This window comes from Octodon degus, unplaced genomic scaffold (assembly GCF_000260255.1).
Source record: "Octodon degus isolate 3935 unplaced genomic scaffold, OctDeg1.0 scaffold00103, whole genome shotgun sequence".
Taxonomy (NCBI): domain Eukaryota; kingdom Metazoa; phylum Chordata; class Mammalia; order Rodentia; family Octodontidae; genus Octodon; species Octodon degus.
Genome location: NW_004524679.1, coordinates 8,531,315 through 8,537,316, shown reverse-complemented (window position 1 = coordinate 8,537,316; position 6,002 = coordinate 8,531,315). Strand labels below are relative to the sequence as shown.

Sequence of the window (6,002 nt, the reverse complement as noted above, 5' to 3'; positions counted from 1 at the left end):
ATGGGTATTCGTATATACAAATATTTAGTATAAATATACTACTACTTTTATTATTTCAGTGAGAAGAAAGATTTGTACTAATAATGTTTGAACAGGATATCATATCTGCATCTTTCAATATGAATATCCACTATGAATACAACAATGTGCAATGTATTACTTGTTGAATCTGTCCTACTAATCGGTTTAGAATCTGTCTCATAGCTATTTGTCTTCCAATAATATTATTTTTAAGAAAAGAAATTTTCCTTCCAGAAAAACTTTACAATTATAAAGTCTTGACAAAAATGTATGAGTAACCTCTTTTAAGGATATTCTCTGTCCCCACGTAGTTGATCTTTTGGTGATTTTATAAACAAAAATTATAGTATTAAAAAATTCTCTGTGATATAAAAAACTAACTAAGCCATAGTAATATGCTGAGCTGTAAAATGCTCATGTCACTATCTTCTGATAATTTCAGATCTATGGATTACCTGATACTATTATGGACTGCTGGTCTATATTTGATTATTTTGCTGAATTCAGGCACTTACAATACTTGAATGGCAATGGAATACCCATTTATGAAGAAAGTAAACTAGATAAGGGGATATAAATGAAGACAATTTTGTATCTATGTATACAAACTAGGACAGGAAGGTACTTTCTCTTAATTCAATGAGAGGAAATATTTCCACTAATAGTGTTTGGAGAGGATATCATGTCTGCATCTTGCACTGTAAACAAACACTATGAAGACAAAAAATGTGCAACATTTTAATTATTGAAACTGTCCTAATTGGTTTTGAACTTGTCTCATTGCTATTTTTTCTCAATACAATTAATCTACAAATAAATAAATAAATAAATAACTCCTAAGTTTTCTCTTTTATACACTACATATTTGACTTTACACATGTAAAATGACCAAGTTATACAATCTCTTTAAATGTGGCCTTATTATTTTTTCTTCCTTTATTTCTTTCTATTATTTATGTATTTACTTGTTGGCAGAACTGAGGATTTAACACAGGCCCTTGTACTTCCAGGTAGGAATTATTCTTCTGAGCTATATCCCTGGTCATGGCCCTATTATTTAAATTTGAAGCATGTGTGTTCCTTTTTAATAAATTTTTTTATTTATTAAATGCGATACAATTGTAATTTGATTATCCTAGTTAATTTTCTTCTGACTAAGGCAGAATATTCAATGCCAATATTTAAAACACCGACTGCTTCTTTACATAAATATTTGCAGAGACTTTAGTCCATAATCATCTGAGCATAGTTCAGGGTGGCACATGTCAGAGAGGCACAGGTCATGGTCACAGAAACAAATCAAATGCAAAAGGAAAGAAATAGATGAGAGTCTTTCAATCCCTTATAGAGTACACAATCTGCTAGGATTAACGTTGTAAAAATCGTATCAATTGAATCCTATTTCACTGCAGTACAACCCTTCTGGGACTATTCCCCAAGGAATTAAATTTTCACTCCAAAAGGATCTATGTATACCGAGGTTTATATCAGCAAATTATAATAGTTAAATATTTGAAAGAAAACAAATGCCCATCCACCAAAAAAAGGTCAGAAAGATTTAGTTATTTTATTCCATCTAGTGCAACTAGCACCTCTTTCCAAGTAGGCCAGGCTACACACTGGCTGCCCCTCACCAGGCCGCCTCAAGTCCCACATGTGTCAGGCCGGACCTTGTTACCACACAGAGCCTCATTTTCATTCAGGCTATGCTTAAGGGCGACAGGCCCCCATTGCATTGTGGGAGTGTCCAGGTGGCCTCAGGAAGAGGGGGAGGCATGATGTGAGCTTGTGGACATGAAGTAGAAAACACAGCTGATGGTGCGAGAGGGACAGGAAGGGCTGAATTGTAAGAAGAGTGTGCTCATAACCATGTCCACTTGGGAAAACTTAAACCCAGAAAGTTATGATTTGGGCCAAAGCTTCTGGCTAACCAGATTCACTGAACTAAAGGGCACGCAATCAAAGTGCCTCAAGATGTCCTGCAGAAACGGTTAGAATCCTTAGAAGAGAACCACTTCCTAAAAAATGATCAGTTTCTTGGAGCTGCTATGCCAAGACTTGATAGCATTAATTGAAGCATGAACTAGAACAGCTTTTGAAGATACATACGCTTTCTGAGATATCCTATCAACAGAGGTGCTAACACAATTGTATCTTAGAAACTGGAATGTCTTCTGTCTGACCATCAAGACCTACCAAGCTTTGGAATTGGATACTTGCATCATTTTTTGAGGCATATTGGTCTTTCCTTTTTTCAAACCACAGATTACATTTACCCTCTTGTGGATGACTCTTACACAATGGATAGGATAGCATGTGCCAATGTCCTCAGTGACCTGTATGCAGTGAGGGTTGCACAATATGACAATATGCTGATGCTCCTTGGAATCAGGAATAAAATAACTGACAGGAAAAGGGATAAATAACACCCATAGTAATAGAGTGTTCTAAAGATGAAGCAGTGGAAGCAGGAACATCTGTAACAAGTGTCCAAACAGTATTAAACTCCTGGATTGCCCTGCGCAGTGTCACTACAACATTCTGACACCCCAGTGAATTTATCATGCCAGAAAATGCAGTACCTGGAGATGTGCTTGGGTTAACAAAATACCTCGTGGGGAGCCAGGAAGATAGCTCAGTGGAATAAGTGCTTTCCTGGCAAGTGCAAGGGCCTGAGTTCAATCCCGGCTTCCACAAAAAAAAATACCCTCAGTATACAAGTGGCTATTGCTGTAGACCAGTGGCTAGACATTACAACTTGTGGAGTAGGCATACCAAAAAGCCATGATGAACGTGATGCTGCTCAACAGAACAGCTGCATGTTCTAGAATTTAGGTGTTGCATTATTTCATCTCTTATGTACAAAAAAAAAGAAAAACTAACAAACAAATTTAAAATGTGAATGCCCCCCCCAAAAAATGAAAAAAATTTGGTTCTTGTAAAAAAAATAAAAAAAATAATAAAAAAACAGAACAGCTGCAGGACTTATGCATAAATTGAACACCCATGTGGCCACTGACATAACGGGTTTTTTATTTTGTGCCATGCACAGAACCTGGCCTACCAACAGAGGAATGAGGTACCATTTGTGATTCACAACTTTTCTGTGCAAGCAAAGATATCTGCGTGAGCAGGGCCTGTGTAAATACGTGTGGCATCACATTTGGAACATTCCTGGAGACATCAGTTGGCCTGCTAATCTGTTTAACACGTGAGCAAGCTGCTCCAATCTGTGCAGTGATAAAGTTACACAGACATGGTGAAGGTCACCAAGCATATATATTTGGGATTGTAGACAAGGGAAACTGTACAGCCAGAATCATAGAAAAGCCTGAGATTATAAAGTCACACTGCAAGTGGCCATTCCAAATATGAATCCCACACTTGGTATTACCTCATAATCTAAAAAGAGATGGTCATTTGGTTTTGTTTTAAATAGATACATTTCTTCTACCGAAACTTCAATAAAAGACCACAGTACCCTCAGCAACAAAATCTAATTGGGTCTACACATCTGGTGACCTTAAATCAGTTTGTGAGTCATACAATTAATAAAAATAAATCCATGGGCTACTTACCCTGTTACAGTATTGGAAGATGCACATGATCTTGAGGAAGATTGTGAATTGAGGATTATACTCTATATTTGTTTTCTATTTATTAAATTTATTGAGAAAGAGCTATGAGGCAGTCTCAAAACTGATTAATAGGACAGTTTCAACAATTAATGTATTGTATATTGTTATCTTCTTAGTGGTTATTCATGTCACAAGATGCAGACATGGTATCCTGTCTAAATATTTTTAGTACAAATTACTCTTCTCATTGAATTAAGAGAAAATAGCTGCATATCTTTTCTACTTTGTACATACAGCCACAAAATGGACCTTCTTTATATCCCCATTTTTTCTAACCTTTAATTGGGGTGGTATTCCATTGCAATTTAAATATTGTAGGTGCATGAACTCAGCAAAATAATCCAACATAGTCTAGTAGTCAAAACTAGTGGTGGGTTGTCCGTAGGACTGGCAATGTCACAAGATGCTGACTTGAGCCTTTCACAGCTCAGCATAACGATATGATTTTCCTTAATATATCTCATTTTTATACTTTTCTGCTGGATTGTGAAGGACAAGATAAAGCAAGACTTACACAACAAGAAATGTATTTTTTGCATCTTGAAAGGGCAGTCAAGTCCCCTCAGGTTTTATCCTGATACTTTGTCCTGCAACTCTCAGATCCTTTGTGAGTGTCAGTCATGTGGATGTGTCACAAACATTGCTTGACCAATTTGCTCTCTGTGCAAGTCTGAGAGAACGATTTCTCTCCCTATAATGCTCCTTAGGCATACTCTACATCACCGATCATATTGCTCTGTGGCCCCATGATCTTTTTTATCAGAAAATTTGGGATTTACCTCAGTTAGATGATTTTGCAGTATAGGTTCTCCTATGTCCTGAGACTTCACTGACCTTTAAAAGTTACTGATCAATTGTTGGCTGTCCATGCACAGAAAAATAATTCCTACACAAATATCAGAAATTGTTGACCTGAGTCCCCCACAGCTCAACATAACAGCATGGCTTTACTTCCTATATTTCACCTTCATACTTTTCTACTGGATGGTTAAGACCAAGGTAAAGCAGGACCTATGCAACAAGAGTTGTAGATTTTTGGTTTGAGAAGGTCAGTGAAATACCCTCAGGATTTATCCTGAGATCCTGTACCTCATATTGTAGAACCTTTGTCAGGGTCAGCCATTTGGATGAATCACTGCCATTGCTTGACAACTGAGCTCTCTGTGAAGGCCTGAGAGAACGTTTTCTCTCCATGTGACTCTCCTTAGGCACGCTCTACATAATTGATCACTTTACTCTTTCACTCTGCAGTCTCCTTGGTCAGAAAATTTGGGAAACAACTGAGTTACATGATATTACAGTACCAGGTCTTATATGTCCAGAGTATTAATTGACCATGGAAGCCTAGAGCCAAAATGCTGGCTTTCCTTTCAGCTCTCCTTTTTCTCTAATTTTTCATATGCAAACTTAGGATTTAACAGTCCAGAGGAAAAGCATATTGATATTACCATACAACCGAGGCTATTGAGCTTAGCCTCACTATCTGTCTGAAAATCAAATATTTTAGGCACAGCATGGAACAGGCATTTTTCATAAAGTATTGATATATTAAACTTTAAGTCCCTATGGAACATGGCAAATACTTTTAAAAATAAAATATATTTTAAAAATAGGAATAAAGTATAATATATATTTACATATAACTTCAGAAATCTCACCATGTACAAAGTTGTTTCAGGGTAGTCCCGTAACACTTCTTTTACTGTCTCCTCCCTTCATTCAGCACCCACCTCCTTTTTAAACTATAATCTAAGGGAGAGAATGCAGAGTAGCAATTGGCCACACAGCACTGTTTTTTATTTAATTTTTTGTCTTAAACCTTGCAGAATTGAAACATATTATAAACCAAAAATATATGCAGTTGGTTTGAATCTCATTACCAATTCAATATCAAATGTCGTTGGCATAACATAAAGCAGATATTTTCAATCTACTATCGATATCTTAAACTTTAAGTCTCTTCGGAATATGGGGAAAATATTAAAAAATATTTTTGAAATAGAAATAAATGATTACATATTTTTACAAAGGAACTTAGAAATCTAAACATTATACGACAGTGTAACAGGACAGTCCTGTGAAATTATTTCCTGTACGTTTTTCATTTATTACCTTTTTTCAAAATTTTATTGATAAACAGATAGCAATGAGACAGTTTCAAATCAAATTGGAAGTACAGATTCAACAAATAACACACTTCATATATTCTTCTAAGTGGTTAATTGCTGTACAGGATGGAGACTTCAGATCCTATTTACAAACACCATTAGAACAAATCATTCTATTCATTAAGAGAATGCAACTATATATCTATCCTAACCACTTTGAATACACAGATACAAA

At 35.9% G+C, this 6,002-nt stretch overlaps 1 pseudogene; it reads left to right on the top strand.

The window, feature by feature from the left end:
* Positions 1 to 1,890: 1,890 nt before the first annotated feature.
* LOC101563694 lies at positions 1,891 to 3,422 on the top strand (annotated as a pseudogene).
* The last annotated feature ends 2,580 nt before the right edge of the window (positions 3,423 to 6,002 follow it).